This window comes from Staurois parvus, unplaced genomic scaffold (assembly GCF_062004578.1).
Source record: "Staurois parvus isolate SC_StPar_1 unplaced genomic scaffold, SC_StPar_1.0 ptg000119l, whole genome shotgun sequence".
Taxonomy (NCBI): Eukaryota; Metazoa; Chordata; class Amphibia; order Anura; family Ranidae; genus Staurois; species Staurois parvus.
The window spans coordinates 584,633-609,616 of NW_028317915.1; positions in this window are offsets into that span (position 1 = coordinate 584,633).

Sequence of the window (24,984 nt, forward strand, 5' to 3'; positions counted from 1 at the left end):
CTTAATTTTTTTTTTTAAAAAAATGTAATAAATTAAAAATAATACAAAAATAAAATTTTTTTTAATTTTTTTTCATACTGTCACCAGTCAGTGTCCCTGTTCACCGCCATGCCAGTTATATGATGATGCTGTACTGGACTGGTGACAGTATGTAAAAAAAAAATATTGAAAATAATTTTTTTAATTTTTTCATATTCCGAAAAATTATGACAAAAAAAGTACAACTTCAAAAAACTCGCCATGCCTCTTATGAAGTACATCGGACTTTTGTCTACTCTGCAAAAAGGGGTCATTTGGGGGATATCTGTACTGTCCTGACATTTGGGGGATATCTGTACTGTCCTGACATTTGGGGGGAATATCTGTACTGTCCTGACATTTGGGGGATATCTGTACTGTTCTGACATTTGGGGGATATCTGTACTGTTCTGACATTTGGGGGATATCTGTACCGTTCTGACATTTGGGGGGATATCCGCACTGTTCTGACATTTGGGGGGATATCTGTACTGTTCTGACATTTGGGGGATATCTGTACTGTTCTGACATTCTTGGACCTCAAGAAATTAGATTGGCTGTCAGTACTTCAGGAATGATCAATATTCAGATCTATACCATAGTTTGTGAACTCTATAACTTTCCTACAAACTAAATAATACATCCTAATTTGGGTTATTTTCACCAAAGACATGTAGCAGAATACATCTCGGCCTAAATTTATGAAGAACAATTATTTATTTGTAAACTTTTATAACAGAAACAAAAAAAAACGTGTTTTTTTTAAAAATTTTTGGTCTTTTGTTGTTAATTTAGCAAAAAATAAAAACCCTAGCGGTGATTAAATACCACCAAAAGAAAGCTCTAGTTGTGTGAAGAAAATGATAAAATTTTAGTTTGGGTACAATGTTGTATGACCGCACAATTGTCATTCAAAGTGTGAGAGCGCTGAAACCTAAAAAATGGCCTGGGAGGGAAGGGGTAAAATTGCCCGGTATTGAATTGGTTAAAGTAATGCAGCGCCGTAACGCAGAAAATAGTCTGGTCAGGAAGGGGGGGGGGTCAATTCTCAGGAGGGCAAGTCGTTAAAAAAAAAAAACATTGACAGTGTAAAAATAAAAAATTCAAATAAACGAAATATTAAAATATTGAAAATTTAAAGCGCCCCAGTCCCACCGTGCTCGCTTGGAGGCATCGGTCCCACGACGGTATCAGGGGCGGACTGACAACTCATGTGGCCCCTGGGCTATAGGGGATCATGGGGCCCCTGTGTCCTCGCCCACACTCAAACCCACCCAAAAAAGCCTATGAAAGGTACCAGGGGCATCTCATGGGGCCCCCTACTGACCCCGGGCCCTCGGGCAGTGCCTGAGTTCCCAAATGGGCGGTATGTAACCGGCAATCGCACCGCACATATAAAGACATCAGGGGCCCCATTCTAGCACCAGACCTCCTGCGTGTCTAAACTGGCAACCTGTAAAGGCTTTGAAAGTCTTGCCTATGGAGATTTTTAAGTACCGCGGTTTGCTGCCATTCCATGAGCGGGCGCAATATTAAACCATGACGTGTTAGGTATCTTTTTACTTGGCATAAAATCATCTTTTATACTTTACCAAACAAGTGTGTTTTTGTGCATAAAAATTCATTAAAGTGTATTAATTCCAAAAAAAAGTAAAAAAAAAACGCTGTGCAAATACCATGGGAGTTCTACCTACGGAGCCAGCCATGCTGTTAAAGGGATAGCATTGAGGATACAGTGGCCATAAAGAGAGGCGGATTATCTTCAGAGGATATACCTTACCCCCACTAAGAGGGGAGGTGCCTGTTTGGCCACTATATACGGGTCAATATATGAAGGTGAGTGTCCATGAATAATCATGGATATTACGGTGGTGCACGCTGTTTGAAAGATTTACAGCATCGGGATAGTGGCCTCACTCACCAGTAGGAAAACGTTTTTCACCAATACTCCGGTACAAATCATTAGTAATACCTCATCTGGAATATGCAGTTCAGTTTTGGGCACCAATTCAGAAAAAGAACATTGGGGAACTGGAGAAAGTACAGAGAAGGGCAACCAAACTGATAAGAGGCATGGAGGAGATCAGCTATGAGGAAAGATTAGAGGAACTGAATTTATTCTCTCTTGAGAAGAGGAGATTAAGGGGGGATATGATCTCCACGTATAATACATAAGGGGGGATATGATCTCCATGTATAATACATAAGAGGGGATATGATCTCCATGTATAATACATAAGGGGGGATATGATCTACATGTATAATACATAAGGGGGATATGATCTCCATGTATAATACATAAGGGGGGGATATGATCACCATGTATAATACATAAGGGGGGATATGATCTCCATGTATAATACATAAGGGGGGATATGATCACCATGTATAATACATAAGGGGATATGATCTCCATGTATAATACATAAGGGGGGATATGATCTCCATGTATAATACATAAGGGGGGATATGATCTCCATGTATAATACATAAGGGGGGATATGATCTCCATGTATAATACATAAGGGGGGATATGATCTCCATGTATAATACATAAGGGGGGATATGATCTCCATGTATAATACATAAGGGGGGATATGATCACCATGTATAATACATAAGGGGGGATATGATCTCCATGTATAATACATAAGGGGGGATATGATCTCCATGTATAATACATAAGGGGGGATATGATCACCATGTATAATACATAAGGGGGGATATGATCTCCATGTATAATACATAAGGGGGGATATGATCACCATGTATAATACATAAGGGGGGATATGATCACCATGTATAATACATAAGGGGGGATATGATCTCCATGTATAATACATAAGGGGGGATATGATCTCCATGTATAATACATAAGGGGGGATATGATCTCCATGTATAATACATAAGGGGGGATATGATCTCCATGTATAATACATAAGGGGGGGATATAATCTCCATGTATAATACATAAGGGGGGATATGATCTCCATGTATAATACATAAGGGGGATATGATCTCCATGTATAATACATAAGGGGGGATATGATCTCCATGTATAATACATAAGGGGGGGATATGATCTCCATGTATAAATACATCAGTGGTTCATATAGTGAACTCGGTGTAGAGTTATTCACCCTGAGGTCATCACAGAGGACAAGGGGGCACTCTTTATATCTGGAGGAAAATACATTTAATCTCCAAACACAGAAAGGTTTCTTCACAGTAAGAGCTGTGAAAATGTAGAATAGACTCCATCAAGAGTTGGTTCTGACCAGCTCAGTGGATTGCTGTAGGAAAGTCCTGGATTCTTTCTTGGATACACAGAATATAACTGGATATAACATTTATAGGTAAAGTTGATCCAGGGAATTTCCGATTGCCTCTCGGGGGATCAGGAAGGAATTTTTTTCCCAGCAGGAGCAAATTGGATCATGCTTTGCTGGTGTTTTATTTGCCTTCCTCTGGATCAACTGTGGGTGTAGGATTATAATTTTTTTTTTCTATGGTTGAACTGGATGGACTTTTTGTCTTTTTTCAGCCAGACTAACTATGTAACTATGTAACCAATATTTCTGAAGAGACTTTATGGGACTATTATTTCTACCTTATACTGTCAAGTGATTATCTTATGTTTTTGCAGATATACAGGTTTATGTTTACTGTTCAGTTTTCCCCAGAGTGGATGTAGTTTGAGCAGCGCAACACTTTACACTGGTTTTGCAAATACCATGTGACATAAAAACAATGTCAAAACCCACCATTTTATTCTCTAGGGCCTTTGCTTGAAAGATATATAATGTTTGGGGGCTCTAAGTAATTTTCTAGCAAAAAATACAGATTTTCAAATGAAAACAAAAAGTGTCAGAATAGGCTTGGTCTTCAAGTGGTTAAATTGTAGTCAAAGCTCATTTCTGAATAGAGTTTGTAATAGAACGCCTGGCCTTTTTTGTTTTCCATCTGTATCCCAATGGGGAGATTTCCCTTCAACTCCTTTCTTGGAGACACAAAAAGGCACAAAAAGTGGGAAATCCTGTCTTACAAAATTTCCTCCAGAACAAGTGTCCTCACTGGATGATTTCCTTTCTTTTTCTCGTTATTTTCCTTTTTCCTGTTATGGTGACAGTAAAATGTTGGATCATCACCAGGGCCAAGAAGAGAGGGTGGACTTCCCTAGCGAGGACACTAGACAGCAATACATGGTTCAAACCCTTGCCGGAGCTATCAAAAAAAAAAAGAAAGAATTCTTCATCGAAACGTAATGTCCAATCCCAATGGCTTTACTGAACTTCTTTACTGAACAGCTCTTCAAACATTGTTGTAAAATAAACCATATTTCCATATAATGTGTATTTAAGAGCTTGGTGAGACTCCAGATATAATATCCTTCCACAACAGAACAGCTGGGAATGCATAAAAGCAATAAAAACATTTTCTCAACGGTTGAAAATTTACAGCACCGGGACAGTGGGCTCGCTCACCAGTAGGAAAACTTTTTTCACCAATATTTCTGAAGAGACTTTATGGGACTATTATTTCTACCCTATACTGTCAAGTGATTATCTAGTAGAGAGGGTGGACTTCCCTAGTGAGGACACTAGACAGCAATACAATCCAAATGCAAGAAAGATATATTTGAAATATATTTTAAAAATATTCTTCCCAAATATATTGACATATATTTGAAATACTACAATTGTGGCCATATTCAATATATTTCAAAATATATATAAAATAAATAAATATATATATATATATATATATAAATAAATTTAAAATATATATTTACAGTATATATATATATATATATATATATATATATATATATAATAAATTAATTTATATATATATATATATATACACACACACATATATATATATATATATATATATATATATATATTTAGATATATACATACTGTATGTTGAAATGCGTTTTTATTACAAAATATATGAAAAATATTTCTAAAAATAAATTTCAAATATACTGTATGTCTTCACTTCTCGGCCTTTTGACTAAGATCAAGCGTAGAAATACAAATCTACATTTTTATTTATTTATTTCAGGTACTTATATAGTGCCGTCAATTTACACAGCGCTTTTACATATATATTGTACATTCACATCAGTCCCTAACCCCCAAGGGGCGTACAATCTAAGGTCCCTAACTCACATTCACATACTAGGGCTTATTTAGACAGGAACCAGTTCACCTACCAGCATGTCTTTTGGAGTGTGGGAGGAAACCGGAGTACCCGGAGGAAACCCACGCATTGGAATGCATTTACAAATATATGTAAAAATATATGATAAAATGATTTTTTTATAAGTTAAAAACAGTCTGCAGAATATATTTAAAAATACATATTTGTAAAATAAATTTCATAAATTTTTTAATATATAAAAAAACTTATATCAACAATATATATATATATATATATATATATATACAGTGGGGATCAAAAGTTTGGACACCCCAGCTAAAAATTTGTATTAATGTGCATAAAGAATCCAAGGAAAGATGGAAAAATCTCCAAAAGGCATCAAATTACAGATTAGACATTCTTATAATATGTCAACAAAAGTTAGATTTTATTTCCATCATTTACACTTTCAAAATAACAGAAAACAAAAAAATGGTGTCTGCAAAAGTTTGGGCACCCTGCAGAGTTAATATCTTGTACTGCTCCCTTTGGCAAGTATCACAGCTTGTAAACGCTTTTTGTAGCCAGCCAAGAGTCTTTCAATTCTTGTTTGAGGTATCTTTGCCCATTCTTCCTTACAAAAGTCTTCCAGTTCTTTGAGATTTCTGGGCTGTCTGTCACGCACTGCTCTTTTAAAGTCTATCCATAGATTTTCAATTATGTTGAGGTCAGGAGATTGTGAAGGCCATGGCAAAACCTTCAGTTTACGCCTCTTGATGTAATCCCCCGTGGATTTCGAGGTGTGTTTAGGATCATTATCCATTTGTAGAAGCCATCCTCTCTTTAACTTCGGCTTTTTCACAGATGGCATCAAGTTACCATCCAAAATTTGCTGAAATTTTATTGAATCCATTTTTCCTTCTACTCGTGAGATGTTCCCTGTGCCACTGGCTGCAACACAACCCCAAAGCATGATTGATCCAACCCCATGCCTAACAGTTGGACAGAGGTTCTTTTCATTAAATTCTGTGCCCCTTCTTCTCCAAACGTACCTTTGCTCATTCCGGCCAAAAAGTTCAATTTCAACCTCATCGGTCCACAGAACTTGTTTCCAAAATGCATCAGGCTTGTCTATATGTTCATTTGCAAAGTTCAAACGATGATTTTTGTGGTGAGGACGTAGAAGAGGTTTTCTTCTGATGACTCTTCCATGAAGACCATATTTGTACAAGTATCTCTTTATAGTGGAATAGTGACCACAACTCCAGTGTCTGCCAGATCTTTCTGGAGGGATCGTGCAGTCAAACGTGGGTTTTGAATTGTTTTTCTCACAATCCTGCGAGCTGTTCTGTCTGATATTTTTCTTGGTCTTCCAGATGTTGCTTTAACTTCCACTGTTCCTGATGACTGCCATTTCTTAATTACATTCCGAACAGAGGATATTGACATCTGAAAACGCTTTTCTATCTTCTTATAGCCTTCTCCAGCTTTGTGAGCGTCAACTATTTTCAGTTTCAGTTTTCTAGACAACTGCTTAGAAGAACCCATGGTGCTGATTGTTGGGGCAAGGTCAGATGAGTCTGGGCATTTAAAACCTTTGAGATTGACATCACCTGGTCTTCCCAGACGATGATTGAGAACAATCCATGACACTGGCAGGTCTCAGCTTTGCAAACGGGGCAGTGCATGCTATAAATTCTGCAGGGTGCCCAAACTTTTGCAGATGCCATTTTTTTGTTTTCTGTTATTTTGAAAGTGTAAATGATGGAAATAAAATCTAACTTTTGTTGACATATTATAAGAATGTCTAATCTGTAATTTGATGCCTTTTGGAGATTTTTCCATCTTTCCTTGGCTTCTTTATGCACATTAATACAAATTTTTAGCTGGGGTGCCCAAACTTTTGATCCCCACTGTATATATATACTGTGTGTACATACATACATACATATATACATACTGTGTGTACATACATACATACATATATACATACTGTGTGTGTATATATATATATATATATATATATATATATATATATACTGTGTGTGTATGTATGTGTATATATATGTATGTATGTACATATATATGTGTGTATATATATAAATACTTGTGTGTGTGTGTGTGTATATATATATATATATATATATATATATATATACACTGTATATTTTTTATATATATATATATATATATTGTATATGTTTTATATATATATATATATATATATATATATATATATATATATATATAATTTTTTTTTTAAATATATTGAATATGGCCAAAATTGTAATATTTCAAATATATGTCAATACATTTGGGAAGAATATTTTTAAAATATATTTCAAATATATTTTTCTTCCATGTGGGAAGGTTCAAACCTTTGCCTGAGCTATCCAAAAAAAAAAAATCAATTCTTCATCGAAGCTTCATGTTCAATCCCAATGGCTTTACTGAACTTCTTTACTGAACAGCTCTTCAAACATTGTTCTAAAATAAACCATATTTCCATATAATGTGTATTTAAGAGCTTGGTGAGACTCCAGATATAATATCCTTCCACAACAGAACAGCTGGGAATGCATAAAAGCAATAAAAAATTTTAACAATAAAAATAAAATAAATGACCTAAGCAATTAGGTACCCCTAAAAGTAAAATACAAGATTATTACAGATGGGAGCATATGGGCAAGGTGTCTTTAACGGTTATTATGCAGTTTTAACACTCGTCTATTAATATATGTGTACAGTAAAGGAACAGCAGTGAAGTCAGTCCCGTAACATGTCTGAATTTAGTATGCTTTTTACTGTAAGATTATAGTCTTAACATTTCCTGAAATGTAGTAAAAGCGTTTTCATTACCATAAGTATAGTATGCGCTTCCAATTACTTATTTAATGTTTCCTTATTTTGTAGAGAGCGGAGGTATTTTGCACAAACAAGAGGCGAGCCAAAGTGTTTTTTGAAGATATGGCCTTTAGTTTTTGGTTCTATTTACTGATGCTTTGCCCTAGTCCTCATATGATGGAAAAAAAATCCCTAGCCGAAAGCCAACCCAGCAGGCTTTGTGGGCAAGGGGGCAGGGGCGGGCTGACAACTCATAGGGCCCCCGGGCAATAAGGGATCATGGGGCCCCTGTGTCCTTGCCCAAACTCAAAAAAGCCTATGAAAAAGGTACCAGGGGCATCTCATTGGGCCCCCTACTGACCCCGGGCCCTTAGGCAGTGCCCGAGTTTCCAAATGGTCAGTCCGCCCTTGCAAGGGGGTGACATAATGACCACATTGCCTCGGGAAGCAGGCCACATGGCCACAGACAGATATACCACTTGAGCTCTGGAAGGTTTTACCCCCTTCATGACCAGGCCATTTTTTTTTTTTTTTGCCATGCAACACAACGAAATTTGTACATTTTTTGCACACAGATACAGTTTTTTTTGGGTGATCTTTGATCACCACAGTTTTTTTCATTTTTATTATATAAACGAAAAAAAAGATACAAAATATTGGAAAAAAACTATATTTTTTTTGTTTCTGCTATTAAACATATCCAATAAAAAAAAAACTTGCGCTCTGGAAGGTTTTACCCCCTTCATGACCAGGCCATTTTTTTTTTGCCATGCAACACAATGAAATATGTACATTTTTTTTCACACAAATACAGCTTTTTTTGGGTGGTCTTTGATCACCACAGTTTTTTTCATTTTTATTATATAAACGAAAAAAAAAGATACTAAATTTTGAAAAAAAACTATATATTTTTTTTCTTTCTGCTATTAAACGTATCCAATAAAAAAAAACTTGCGCTCTGGAAGGTTTTACCCCCTTCATGACCAGGCCATTTTTTTTTGCCATGCAACACAATGAAATATGTACATTTTTTTTCACACAAATACAGCTTTTTTTGGGTGGTCTTTGATCACCACAGTTTTTTTCATTTTTATTATATAAACGAAAAAAAAAAAAAGATACAAAATTTTGGAAAAAAAATATATTTTTTTTCTTTCTGCTATTAAACGTATCCAATAAAAAAAAACTTGCGCTCTGGAAGGTTTTACCCCCTTTTTTTTTTTGCTATGCGACACAATGAAATTTGTACATCTTTTTTCACACAAATACAGTTTTTTTTGGGTGGTCTTTGATCAGCACAGTTTTTTTCATTTTTATTATATAAACGAAAAAAAAGATACTAAATTTTGAAAAAAAACTATATATTTTTTTTCTTTCTGCTATTAAATGTATCCAATAAAAAAAAACTTGCGCTCTGGAAGGTTTTACCCCCTTCATGACCAGGCCATTTTTTTTTTTTGCTATGCAACATGCAACACAATGAAATGTGTACATTTTTTTTTCACACAAATACAGGTTTTTTTGGGTGGTCTTTGATCCCCACAGTTTTTTTTCATTTTAATTATATAAACGAAAAAAAAAGATACTAAATTTTGAAAAAAAACTATATATTTTTTTTCTTTCTGCTATTAAACGTATCCAATAAAAAAAAACTTGCGCTCTGGAAGGTTTTACCCCCTTCATGACCAGACCATTTTTTTTTTTTTTGCTATGCGACACAATGAAATTTGTACATCTTTTTTCACACAAATACAGTTTTTTTTGGGTGGTCTTTGATCAGCACAGTTTTTTTTCATTTTTATTATATAAACGAAAAAAAAACAAATTTTGGAAAAAAACTATATTTTTTTTCTTTCTGCTATTAAACATATCCAATAAAAAAAAACTTGCGCTCTGGAAGGTTTTACCCCCTTCATGACCAGGCCATTTTTTTTTTTGCCATGCAACATGCAACACAATGAAATTTGTACATCTTTTTTTCACACAAATACAGTTTTTTTTGGGTGATCTTTGATCACCACAGTTTTTTTCATTTTTATTATATAAACGAAAAAAAAGATACAAAATATTGGAAAAAAACTATATTTTTTTTGTTTCTGCTATTAAACATATCCAATAAAAAAAAAACTTGCGCTCTGGAAGGTTTTACCCCCTTCATGACCAGGCCATTTTTTTTTGCCATGCAACACCATGAAATATGTACATTTTTTTTCACACAAATACAGCTTTTTTTGGGTGGTCTTTGATCACCACAGTTTTTTTCATTTTTATTATATAAACGAAAAAAAAAAAAAGATACAAAATTTTGGAAAAAAAATATATTTTTTTTCTTTCTGCTATTAAACATATCCAATAAAAAAAAAACTTGCGCTCTGGAAGGTTTTACCCCCTTTTTTTTTTTGCTATGCGACACAATGAAATTTGTACATCTTTTTTCACACAAATACAGTTTTTTTTGGGTGGTCTTTGATCAGCACAGTTTTTTTCATTTTTATTATATAAACGAAAAAAAAGATACTAAATTTTGAAAAAAAACTATATATTTTTTTTCTTTCTGCTATTAAACGTATCCAATAAAAAAAAACTTGCGCTCTGGAAGGTTTTACCCCCTTCATGACCAGGCCATTTTTTTTTTTTGCTATGCAACATGCAACACAATGAAATGTGTACATTTTTTTTTCACACAAATACAGGTTTTTTTGGGTGGTCTTTGATCCCCACAGTTTTTTTTCATTTTAATTATATAAACGAAAAAAAAAGATACTAAATTTTGAAAAAAAACTATATATTTTTTTTCTTTCTGCTATTAAACGTATCCAATAAAAAAAAACTTGCGCTCTGGAAGGTTTTACCCCCTTCATGACCATGCCATTTTTTTTTTTTTTTGCTATGCGACACAATGAAATTTGTACATCTTTTTTCACACAAATACAGTTTTTTTTGGGTGGTCTTTGATCAGCACAGTTTTTTTCATTTTTATTATATAAACGAAAAAAAAGATACAAAATTTTGAAAAAAAACTATATATTTTTTTTCTTTCTGCTATTAAACGTATCCAATAAAAAAAAACTTGCGCTCTGGAAGGTTTTACCCCCTTCATGACCAGGCCATTTTTTTTTTTGCCATGCAACATGCAACACAATGAAATTTGTACATCTTTTTTACACAAATACAGTTTTTTTTGGGTGGTCTTTGATCAGCACAGTTTTTTTCATTTTTATTATATAAACGAAAAAAAAGATACTAAATTTTGAAAAAAAACTATATATTTTTTTTCTTTCTGCTATTAAATGTATCCAATAAAAAAAAACTTGCGCTCTGGAAGGTTTTACCCCCTTCATGACCAGGCCATTTTTTTTTTTTGCTATGCAACATGCAACACAATGAAATGTGTACATTTTTTTTTCACACAAATACAGGTTTTTTTGGGTGGTCTTTGATCCCCACAGTTTTTTTTCATTTTAATTATATAAACGAAAAAAAAAGATACTAAATTTTGAAAAAAAACTATATATTTTTTTTCTTTCTGCTATTAAACGTATCCAATAAAAAAAAACTTGCGCTCTGGAAGGTTTTACCCCCTTCATGACCAGGCCATTTTTTTTTGCCATGCAACACAATGAAATATGTACATTTTTTTTCACACAAATACAGCTTTTTTTGGGTGGTCTTTGATCACCACAGTTTTTTTCATTTTTATTATATAAACGAAAAAAAAAAAAAGATACAAAATTTTGGAAAAAAAATATATTTTTTTTCTTTCTGCTATTAAACATATCCAATAAAAAAAAACTTGCGCTCTGGAAGGTTTTACCCCCTTTTTTTTTTGCTATGCGACACAATGAAATTTGTACATCTTTTTTCACACAAATACAGTTTTTTTTGGGTGGTCTTTGATCAGCACAGTTTTTTTCATTTTTATTATATAAACGAAAAAAAAGATACTAAATTTTGAAAAAAAACTATATATTTTTTTTCTTTCTGCTATTAAATGTATCCAATAAAAAAAAACTTGCGCTCTGGAAGGTTTTACCCCCTTCATGACCAGGCCATTTTTTTTTTTTGCTATGCAACATGCAACACAATGAAATGTGTACATTTTTTTTTCACACAAATACAGGTTTTTTTGGGTGGTCTTTGATCCCCACAGTTTTTTTTCATTTTAATTATATAAACGAAAAAAAAAGATACTAAATTTTGAAAAAAAACTATATATTTTTTTTCTTTCTGCTATTAAACGTATCCAATAAAAAAAAACTTGCGCTCTGGAAGGTTTTACCCCCTTCATGACCAGACCATTTTTTTTTTTTTTGCTATGCGACACAATGAAATTTGTACATCTTTTTTCACACAAATACAGTTTTTTTTGGGTGGTCTTTGATCAGCACAGTTTTTTTTCATTTTTATTATATAAACGAAAAAAATAAAAAAAGACCAAACATTTTGTAAAAATACAATATTTTTTTCTTTCTGCTATTACACATATCTAATAAAAAAAACCTTGCAAAATCAAATGTACTCATAAATTTAAATAAGTGAGATTGGAGGCAGAACAACAGCTTTGACTAACTGCAGTATATCGTGGATTATATCATAAATCAAGGACTAATCAATACAAAGGGCACAGTAAGGGGGGGGGAGGGGGAGGAAGGCACAGTCCAGGGGGATCAGGAGGGCACAATACTGGGATCAGGAGGGCACAGTACAGGGGCAGTCAGGAGCAGGGGCGGACTGACCATTTAGAAACTTGGGAACTGCCCGAGGGCCCGGGGTCAGTAGGGGGCCCCATGAGATGCCCCTGGTAACTTTTTCATAGGTGTTTTTGAGTTTGGGCAAGGGCACAGGGGCCCCATGATCCCCTATTACCCCGGGGGCCCCATAAGTTGTCAGTCTGCCCCTGGTCAGGAGGGCACAATACTGGGATCAGGAGGGCACAGTCCAGGGGGAGTCAGGAGGGCACAATACTGGGATCAGGAGGGCACAGTCTAGGGGGAGTCAGGAGGGTACAATACTGGGATCAGGAGGGCACATTACTGGGATCAGGAGGGCACAATACTGGGATCAGGAGGGCACAGTCCAGGGGGAGTCAGGAGGGCACAATACTGGGATCAGGAGGGCACAGTCCAGGGGGAGTCAGGAGGGCACATTACTGGGATCAGGAGGGCACAGTACAGGGGCAGTCAGGAGGGCACAGTCTAGGGGGAGTCAGGAGGGCACAATACTGGGATCAGAGGGCACAGTCCAGGGGGAGTCAGGAGGGCACAATACTGGGATCAGAGGGCACAGTCCAGGGGGAGTCAGGAGGGCACAATACTGGGATCAGGAGGGCACAGTCCAGGGGGAGTCAGGAGGGTACAATACTGGGATCAGGAAGGCACAGTCCAGGGGGAATCGGGGGGGCACAATACCAGGATCAGGAGGGCACAATACTGGGATCAGGAGGGCACAATACTGGGATCAGGAAGGCACAGTCCATGGGGAGTCAGGAGGGCAAAATACTGGGATCAGGAGGGCACAATACTGAGATCAGGAGGGCACTGTCCAGGGGGAGTCAGGAGGGTACAATACTGGGATCAGGAAGGCACAGTCCAGGGGGAATCAGGAGGGCACAATACTGGGATCAGGAGGGCACAATACTGGGATCAGGAGGGCACAATACTGAGATCAGGAGGGCACTGTCCAGGGGGAGTCAGGAGGGTACAATACTGGGATCAGGAAGGCACAGTCCAGGGGGAATCAGGAGGGCACAATACCAGGATCAGGAGGGCACATTACTGGGATCAGGAGGGCAAAGTCCTGGGGAGTCAGGAGGGCACAGTCCATGGGGAGTCAGGAGGGCACAATACTGGGATCAGGAGGGCACAATACTGGGATCAGGAGGGTACAATACTGGGATCAGGAAGGCACAATGCTGGGATCAGGAGGGCACAATGCTGGGATCAGGAGGGCACAATGCTGGGATCAGGAGGGCACAATACTGGGATCAGGAGGGCACAATACTGGGATCAGGAGAGCACAGCCCAGGGGAGTCAGGAGGGCACAATACCAGGGATCAGGAGGGCACAGTCCAGGGGGAGTCAGGAGAGCACAATACTGAGATCAAGAGGGGACAGTCCAGGAGGAGTCAGGGGGGCACAATACTGAGATCAAGAGGGGACAGTCTAGGGGGAGTCAGGAGGGCACAATAATGGGATCAGAGGGCACAGTCCAGGGGGAGTCAGGAGGGCACATTACTGGGATCAGGAGGGCACAGTCCAGGGGGAATCAGGGGGGTACAATACTGGGATCAGGAGGGCACAATACTGGGATCAGGACGGCGCAGTCCAGGGGGAGTCAGGAGGGTACAATACTGGGATCAGGAAGGCACAGTCCAGGGGGAATCAGGGGGGCACATTACTGGGATCAGGAGGGCACAGTCCATGGGGAGTCAGGAGGGCACAATACTGGGATCAGGAGGGCACAGTCCAGGGGGAGTCAGGAGGGTACAATACTGGGATCAGGAGGGCACAGTCCAGGGGGAGTCAGGAGGGTACAATACTGTGATCAGGAAGGTACAGTCCAGGGGGAATCAGGGGGGAACAATACCAGGATCAGGAGGGCACATTATTGGGATCAGGAGGGCACAGTCCAGGCGGAGTCAGGAGGGTACAATACTGGGATCAGGAGGGCACAGTCCAGGCGGAGTCAGGAGGGTACAATACTGGGATCAGGAGGGCACAGTCCAGGGGGAATCAGGAGGGCACAATACTGGGATCAGGAGGGCACAATGCTGGAATCAGGAGGGCACAGTCCAGGGGGAATCAGGAGGGCACAATACTGGGATCAGGAGGGCACAATGCTGGGATCAGGAGGGCACAGTCCAGGTTCTGGGGCGCTGGCCAGGCCATCCTGGAACAGCTTAGTAAAAAGCATAGCTGTCCCAGCAAATCCGGAATTGTTGACTAGTATAATGTAATGCAAGATTATCCTGGGGCCCCCATGCACCTGAGGCCCCTGGACAGTGCCCAGGGGTACCCATTCATTAGGACAGTCCTGTCTAGATTACAGTATTCAGGACCACCCAACTTTGTGGGAAAAGTATGACCCATAGACCCAATAAGAAGACCCATGACATCATAATTCTGGACCAAAGATTAAAAAAAATTCTGGGAAGTAGGCTCTAGGAAGAGGGGGGCTGGGGGGAGGGAAGATGGGAGCCAATCATGCAAATATGCTTTCAAGAAACATGCTGATAGGAAGAGAGAGCAGAGAGATAACTTCTTCAATCTCCTGCTGCTCCGTCTCTGTCCAATCAGCAGGCTGGGGGTGGAGAGAAGGCACCAATGTATCACCTTTACAGTCTATAGCCGTAGGGTCACACTTTGTGCGTACAAAATTGTGCCGCCCCCACGTATCTACTAACATGGCTGTCTTCGAATACCAAAGCCAATAATGCCGCAGCACCAGGGGCGGACTGACCATTTGGAAACTCGGGCACTGCCCGAGGGCCCGGGGTCAGTAGGGGGCCCCATGAGATGCCCCTGGTACCTTTTTCATAGGCTTTTTTGAGTTTGGGCAAGGACACAGGGGCCCCATGATCCCCTACTGCCCGGGGGCCCCATGATCCCCTATTGCCCGGGGGCCCCATGAGTTGTCGGTCCGCCCCTGCGCAGCACCACGACCTTCACTTTGACAGGTTTTTGGAAAAGGGTCAGGAGCTTTCCACGTTTCTTATGCGTAGGGAAGCCCATTAAAATAAAAGGTGTATCCTACATGCAGGGGAGGACTGACAACTCATGGGGCCCCCGGGCAATAGGGGATCATGGGGCCCCTATGTCCTCGCCCACACTCAAACCACACCCAAAAAAGCCTATACAAGGTATCGGGGCATTTCATGGGGCCCCCTACTGACCCTGGGCTCTCCCAGTGCCCGAGTGCTCTAATGGTCAGTCCGCCCCTGCCTACACGTGATTTGCAGGAACGTGCTGAAAATGCATGGTGTCATCTGTGGTGTCATTCGTCTGGCTCTGCTTGCTGGCAGAGCCATGTGACTCTGAGGACCGGATGGACAGAAATTTTATATGCAGTTTCTCTGTATATTCATCCGGATGCCCAGAGTTCAGTTTTAATAAGAAAAATGGATTTGCATGAAGTTCTTCGGGATATTTTTTTATTTTTCTAAACTCCATAAAGTCGACCCAATTATCTAGCGTCTCACTTTTTGCGTTCTCACGGCTGAACTTTGCATTTGGCCCGGAGTGCGGCTTTAACACAGGCCAACAATTAAAGCAAACATACAGAAGACGTCTGAGCTCGCTCGCAGCGCGCCGATGCCCACAAGACTCTCGGCGGATCAGCCTGTAAGTCAAACAATGTCTCGTCAGCACAGTCGGCAGAACAGAAATATTCCGGCAATGTCACAATCCTTAATCTTCTGACGCCGCCAAAGGGCACGGCACAGAAATCTGCCATATTAGTGTGACATTTGGTGTCCTCGTGTCCTCATGTTAAGTCGTCGTCCCCCCCGCGCTCTTCGTCCTGTACCTTGAGCGTCAGTCGCTGATGATTAGGTTTGCTGGCAGACCTCCCTTTTCAAGTGACACGTAGCAGAGAAAAGCGACTTTCAGGCGAAGCATCGGATCACAGGCGATTATAGGGAAGCCGGAAGGACTGTGAAGAACTCTGCGCCAACAATTGGATTGCCCACAAAACCAAGAGAAGGTGTTCTTCCCCACCTTTTATATCCTGTATTGAAATTCATTTGATTGTTCTTGTTCATTAGTATGCTGAAATCTAGTAGAGGTTTCTGGACACTACAACTTGTTTACTACTGTGATTTTGGTATCTTCCTCTGCCCCCTCTCTAGTTTAGTGCTAATTAGTTTAGTCCCAGCTTGACCCACCCCATTTCTTCCATTTTCCCTCAGTAAGTGTTAGGCCCCATCCTAGATTGTAAGCTCCAAGGAGCAGGGCCCTCCTATCCCTCTTGTATTGAACTGTATTGTTGCTGTATTGGGCAGCACAGTGGCTAAATGGTTAGCACTTCCGCCTGGCAGTACTTGGGTCGCTGGTTCGATTCCCAACCACGACACCACCTGCCTAGAGTTTGCATGTTCTCCCTGTGCCTGCGTGGGTTTCCTCCGGGTACTCTGGTTTCCTCTCACACTCCAAAGACATGCTGGTAGGTTAATTGGCTCCTGTCTAAATTGCCCCTAGTATGTGTATGTATGAATGTGAGTTAGGGACCTTAGATTGTACGCCCCTTGAGGGTTAGGGACTGATGTGAATGTATAATATATATGTAAAGCTCTGCGGAAATTGACAGTGCTATATAAGTACCTGAAATAAATAAATATTGTCTCCCGTTATATTGTAAAGTGCTGAGCAAACTGTTGGAGCTATATACATCCTGTATAATAATAATAATGTGCACGGGACGTTTCTGAACAATGGAAACTGACTGCTGGAAAACGTAGGTCAAAAAACGTTTGTTAAGCCATGTTTGCCTACCGCGTTTATGCGTATTTAGAAACGTTTTTAAAGATAAGCACAGGAGAACCTCCAAAATGCCCAGAATGCACTGAAAAGTAGTAAATTATTAACTAGTTCAGACTGTTTCAGAGAAATACAGAGAGCAGAAGCAGAGACAGCAGTATGTGTTGAGATTAGCTTAGGCGTGAGTTGCTCATTAACATTTCTTTTGTTTCCAAGGGTGGGAAAGGTGTCTGCTGGGGGGAGTCATTAAGGTCACCTGGCAGGGGGTCTTCATGAGGAATTTGAGGTGTAAATGATCATTAACATATCTTTTGTGTCCAAGGGTGGGAGAGGTCTGAGGTGTGAATGGTCATTAACATATCTTTTGTTTCCAAGGGTGGGAGAGGTCTGAGGTGTGAATGGTCATTAACATATCTTTTGTTTCCAAGGGTGGGAGAGGTCTGAGGTGTGAATGGTCATTAACATATCTTTTGTGTCCAAGGGTGGGAGAGGTCTGAGGTGTGAATGGTCATTAACATATCTTTTGTGTCCAAGGGTGGGAGAGGTCTGAGGTGTGAATTGGTCATTACAATGTGTGACCAGCTTGGTAGGAACATCCTGTGTTCAGTGTTTTCTTCATCTGAGTACCTTGAAAACTCTTTGCATGCATTTTTCTTGATGAAAAAAGGCTCTGGACAGCATTGGGAACTGGAAGAGTTAAAACAAATTTCAAACGCAAACGCTTATAAATGTGTTTAGTCTTGTTTACAAGTGTTTTGCGTTTGAAACGCTGATAAAAATCGACATCTGAATGCAAGTTTGTTGCGTTAAAAAAAAACGAATGTAAACTCAACTGCCTGTAAACGACGATGTGTACATGGACACATAGGAAAACATTAGGGGGAGTTCAGGGGCTGCTGGAAAAAAACGCTGAACTGATCCTAAACGTGAGTTTATCAGCTGCAGTGTACAGGAGCTCTTAGACCTCATGCACACAGGTCACTTTAAGGCTAGGTTGACACCTATGCAGGTTGCGTTTGACCTGTTTCTTCAATGTGTTTTGCACCTGCGTTTTTGACACATTTTTTGATTTGTTTCACATTTTTTTTCTTGTTGCTAGGCAGATTTAAAATGTGAAACGCATAAAAAATGCGACAAAAACGTAGCAGAAACGCAATACATGCTTTGCTGCAGCATTTCCATTGAAATCTATAGAACCAAAAACGCAACTTTTTGCATTAAAAAAAGTCCCTGACCCTTTCCAAAAAACACACCGGGTGAAAAAGTGCAGATGTGAACCTGTCCCATAGGAAATCATTCTAAATGGACTGTACTGCGTTTCTGCAAAAAAACGCTTAAGTGTGAAACTAGGGTTGGGGGTGTCAGGCATTTTTATCTTTCTGCTTCTAAGTCCTCATGCACACGGGACGTTTTTACAGCGGCTGTTTTTGGCTTTTGATGTTTTTCTCTACAGCCAGTAATCCCCCCAGCATGTTCTCCTATGTGTCCATCCCCGGCATGTTATCCCATGTGTCCATCCCCGGCATGTTATCCTATGTGTCCATCCCCGGCATGTTATCCCATGTGTCCATCCCCTGCATGTTATCCTATGTGTCCATCCCCGACATGTTATCCTATGTGTCCATCCCCGGCATGTTCTCCTATGTGTCCATCCTCGGCATGTTATCCTATGTGTCCATCCCCGGCATGTTATCCTATGTGTCCATCCCCGACATGTTATCCTATGTGTCCATCCCCGGCATGTTCTCCTATGTGTCCATCCTCGGCATGTTATCCTATGTGTCCATCCCCGGCATGTTCTCCTATGTGTCCATCCCCGACATGTTATCCTATGTGTCCATCCCCGGCATGTTCTCCTATGTGTCCATCCCCGACATGTTATCCTATGTGTCCATCCCCGGCATGTTATCCTATGTGTCCATCCCCGGCATGTTCTCCTATGTGTCCATCCTCGGCATGTTCTCCTATGTGTCCATCCCCGGCATGTTATCCCATGTGTCCATCCCCGGCATGTTCTCCTATGTGTCCATCCCCGGCATGTTATCCCATGTGTCCATCCCCGGCATGTTATCCCATGTGTCCATCCCCGGCATGTTATCCCATGTGTCCATCCCCGGCATGTTATCCTCTGTGTCCATCCCCAGCATGTTATCCTATGTGTCCATCCCCGGCATGTTATCCTATGTGTCCATCCCCGGCATGTTCTCCTATGTGTCCATCCCCGGCATGTTATCCCATGTGTCCATCTCCGGCATGTTCTCCCATATGTCCATCCCCGGCATGTTATCCCATGTGTCCATCCCCGGCATGTTATCCCGTGTGTCCATCCCCGGCATGTTATCCTACGTGTCCATCCCCAGCATGTTATCCTATGTGTGTCCATCCCCGGCATGTTATCCTATGTGTCCATCCCCGACATGTTATCCTATGTGTCCATCCCCGGCATGTTATCCTATGTGTCCATCCCCGGCATGTTCTCCTATGTGTCCATCTCCGGCATGTTCTCCTATGTGTCCATCCCCTGCATGTTATCCTATGTGTCCATCCCCGGCATGTTCTCCTATGTGTCCATCCCTGGCATGTTCTCCTATGTGTCCATCCCCGGCATGTTATCCCATGTGTCCATCCCCGGCATGTTATCCCATGTGTCCATCCCCGGCATGCTATCCCATGTGTCCATCCCCGGCATGCTATCCCATGTGTCCATCCCCGGCATGTTATCCTCTGTGTCCATCCCCGGCATGTTATCCTATGTGTCCATCCCCAGCATGTTATCCTATGTGTCCATCCTCGGCATGTTCTCCTATGTGTCCATCCCCGGCATGTTATCCTATGTGTCCATCCCCGGCATGTTCTCCTATGTGTCCATCCCCGGCATGTTCTCCTATGTGTCCATCCCCGGCATGTTATCCTATGTGTCCATCTCCGTCATGTTCTCCCATGTGTCCATCCCCGGCATGTTATCCCATGTGTCCATCCCCGGCATGTTATCCTATGTGTCCATCCCCGGCATGTTCTCCTATGTGTCCATCCCCGGCATGTTATCCTCTGTGTCCATCCCCGGCATGTTATCCTATGTGTCCATCCCCGGCATGTTATCCTATGTGTCCATCCTCGGCATGTTCTCCTATGTGTCCATCCCCGGCATGTTCTCCTATGTGTCCATCCCCGGCATGTTATCCTATGTGTCCATCTCCGTCATGTTCTCCCATATGTCCATCCCCGGCATGTTATCCCATGTGTCCATCCCCGGCATGTTATCCTATGTGTCCATCCCCGGCATGTTCTCCCATGTGTCCATCCCCGGCATGTTATCCTATGTGTCCATCCCCGGCATGTTATCTTATGTGTCCATTCCCGGCATGTTATCCTATGTGTCCATCCCCCGGCATGTTATCCTATGTGTCCATCCCCGGTATGTTCTCCTATGTGTCCATACCCGGCATGTTATCCTATGTGTCCATCTGGCATGTTATCCTCTGTGTCCATCCACACATAGACTGCAATCAATGTTTTTTGGCTGGGACGTTTTTTGGCTGAAAAAAAAAAAACAGGACTAGTGGGCTTCTAGAGGAGTTTTTTTAGCTGTAAAAACTCTCTAATGCTGAAAAACGCCGTAAGATGTTTTTGGATGTTTTTGTCCACCCCAAATTTAAAAAAAAAAAATGCAAATGTGGGAAAACGCCGCTAAACGTTAATGCAAAAATGCTAAAAAACGATGAAAAATTCAGGTTTTTAACGTGACTTTACACAGCTAAAGTTACCAGTGTTATCAAAACAGTGTTCATGAGGACCATGTCACTCCATGTTATCCTATGTGTCTGTGCACACATAGACTTTTAGAAGCTTTTACCAGCAGGTAGAAAACCCCCCAGAACCAGTGTGTCAAAGAGCAGCAGCGTTTTGGCAGGAAAAAACACTTGATGCGTGTAACCGCGCATAAACGTGTCTAAACGCACAATAACACTAGGCGTCTTTAGCGCTTGAGCGGTAAGTCATTTCAATAGATTATTATTCTGGCCAATGAAATGAATTAACGTCCAAGCGTTTGACGCCTGTAAACGCAACTAAATGCTTGTAAAAGCCTTAGACATTTTGAAAAGTGTCAAAACGCTGCTGCCAAGAGGAGGAGCATTTTTAAAATGTCCTGTGTGCATGAGGCCTTAAAGTGGTTGTACAGCCTGAAGGGTTTTTTACGGTGAGCATATGAATGGTAAGGACGTTCGGCAGCCCACAATGCACTGCGCCCTGCATTGTGATTGGCCTAATCAATGCACCTGACCACAGCTGGCTAATTGTAGCACATGATGACGTCACAAGGGGTAACCCCGCCCCCTTGTGATGTCATCACAGTATTTAACCAATTCAATACCGGGCAATTTTACCCCTTCCTGCCCAGGCCAGTTTTCAGGTTTCAGCGCTCTCACAATTTGCATGACAATTGCGCGGTCATACAACATTGTGCCCAAACTAAAATTTTATCATTTTCTTCACACAACTAGAGCTTTCTTTTGGTGGTATTTAATCACCGCTGGGGTTTTTATTTTTTGCTAAATTAACAAAAAAAGACCAAAAATTTAAAAAAAAAACACACATTTTTCTTTGTTTCTGTTATAAAAGTTTACAAATAAATAATTGTTCTTCATAAATTTAGGCCGAGATGTATTCTGCTACATGTCTTTGGTGAAAATAACCCAAATTAGGATGTATTATTTAGTTTGTAGGAAAGTTATAGAGTTCACAAACTATGGTATAGATCTGAATATTGATCAATCCTGAAGTACTGACAGCCAATCTAATTTCTTGAGGTCCAAGAATGTCAGGACAGTACAGATATCCCCCAAATGTCAGAACAGTACAGATATCCCCCAAATGTCAGAACAGTACAGATATCCCCCAAATGTCAGAACAGTACAGATATCCCCCAAATGTCAGGACAGTACAGATATCCCCTAAATGTCAGAACAGTACAGATATCCCCCAAATGTCAGAACAGTACAGATATCCCCCAAATGTCAGGACAGTACAGATATCCCCCAAATGTCAGAACAGTACAGATATCCTCCAAATGTCAGAACAGTACAGATATCTCCCAAATGTCAGAACAGTACAGATATCCCCCAAATGTCAGAACGGTACAGATATCCCCCCAAATGTCAGGACAGTACAGATATCCCCCAAATGTCAGGACAGCACAGATATCCCCCAAATGTCAGGACAGGACAGATATCCCTCAAATGTCAGGACAGGACAGATATCCCTCAAATGTCAGGACAATACAGATATCCCCCAAATGTCAGGACAGTACAGATATCCCCCAAATGACCCCTTTTTGTAAAGTAGACAGTCCGACGTAGTTCATAAGAGGAATGGTGAGTTTTTTGAAGTTGTATTTTTTTGTCATAATTTTTCAGATAATGAAAAAATTTAAATAATTTGTTTCACTATTTTTTTTTACATATTGTCACCAGTGCAGTACAGCGTCATCATATAACTGGCATGGCGGTGATCAGGGACACTGACTGGTGACAGTATGAAAAAAATATATATATATTTTTTTTTTAGTATTTTTTATGAATTTTTTTTCTTTTTTTTAAGATTTATTTTTCATATTTCACTATGACCAAAGTAGTACAATGTTACCATAATAACATTGTACTACTTTGGGGAAGTGATCAGTATTTTTTTTTTTTCACACAATTTGCTTATAGCAAAGAATTACTTTGCTATAAGCAAGCATTTACCTGAATGACATCGATTCATTCAGGGTTTTTTTTTTTTTGTGCTTAACTGTGATTTGGCCACAGCTAATCACATGACATGTGCATGTGATTAGCTGTGACCAATCACAGCTAGACACTAGTATACAATGGATGGCATGAATGAAGCCATCCATTGTATACAACTGTCATGTGACCTGTTGTGACTGGTCACAGCAAGTCACATGGTACTGGCAACGGGGGCCGATACTCAGATCTGTCATCGGCCTTGTACGAGGTACACGGCCGGTGACAGATCGCGCCGCTGCGTGGCTTTGCAGGAGCGCGATCTGCACATGTGCGGGAGGACGCCATATGGCGTACATCCGGAACACTGATGACATTTGCCGGCCGCCATTCGGCCATAGGGCGGGCGGCAAATGGTTAAGGACTGTCATCCCGGCACAGCTGTCAGACGTGTCGAGGCAGAGTGTTTATTTTTTTTTTTCGGGTCGGCGGTGGCAGCGGGCATCATGATTGGCATCGGATCTACTTCGGGGACAGTTTTAAAATGTTTGTTTTTAATAAAGGACTAGTCAAAGACTCTGTCTCTTGCCATTTTTACACTACACTTTTTTTTTTTTGTGCATGGGTAGCGGTACCATGTACCCCCATACTCAGTCACATGGGGGGGCGGGATCTGGGGGTCCCCTTGTTAAAGGGGGTTTCCAGATTCCGATAAGCCCCCAGCCCGCAGTCCTCCACAACCACCGAGGGGAAGAGGCCCTTGTTCCCATCAACATTGGGACAAGGTGGTTTGGGGGGGAGCCTCCACTGCCCCAAAGCATCCGCCCATGTTGAGGGCATGTGGCCTGCTATGGTTGAGGAAGGGGGGGAGCCTGCTCGTCCCCCACCTTTCCTGACCTGCCGGGCTGCATGCTTGGATAAGGGTTTGGTACGGATTTTGGGGGTCATAGTGTAATATGAAAAAACAAATCTTAAAAAAAGAAAAAATTTACTAAATTACAAAAATAAAAAAATCAAAATTTTTTTTTTCGTACTGTTACTAGTCAGTGTCCCTGATCACCATCACATGCCGTTATATGATGGCAAATGACAGTATGTAAAATAAATTGTGAAAAAAATCTTTTTCATTTCTTCTTTTTCTGAAAAATTATGACAAAAAAATTACAACTTCACAAAACTCGCCAATGCCTCTTATGAAATACGTCGGACTGTCTACTTTACAAAAAGGAGTTATTTGGGGGATATCTGTACTGTCCTGACATTTGGGGGATATCTGTACTGTCCTGATATTTGGGGGATATCTGTACTGTTCTGACATTTGGGGGATATCTGTACCGTCCTGACATTTGGGGGATATTTGTACTGTCCTGACATTTGGGGGATATCTGTACTCTTCTGACATTTGGGGGATATCTGTCCTGTTCTGACATTTGGGGGATATCCATACTGTCCTGACAGTTGGGGGATATCTGTACTGTCCCGACATTTGGGGGATATCTGTACTGTCCTGACATTTGGGGGATATCCGTACTGTCCTGACATTTGGGGGATATCTATACTGTCCCGACATTTGGGGGATATCTGTACTGTCCCGACATTTGGGGGATATCTGTACCGTCCCGACATTTGGGGGATATCTGTACCGTCCCGACATTTGGGGGATATCTGTACTGTCCCGACATTTGGGGGATATCTGTACCGTCCTGACATTTGGGGGATATCTGTACCGTCCTGACATTTGGGGGATATCCGTACCGTTCTGACATTTGGGGGAT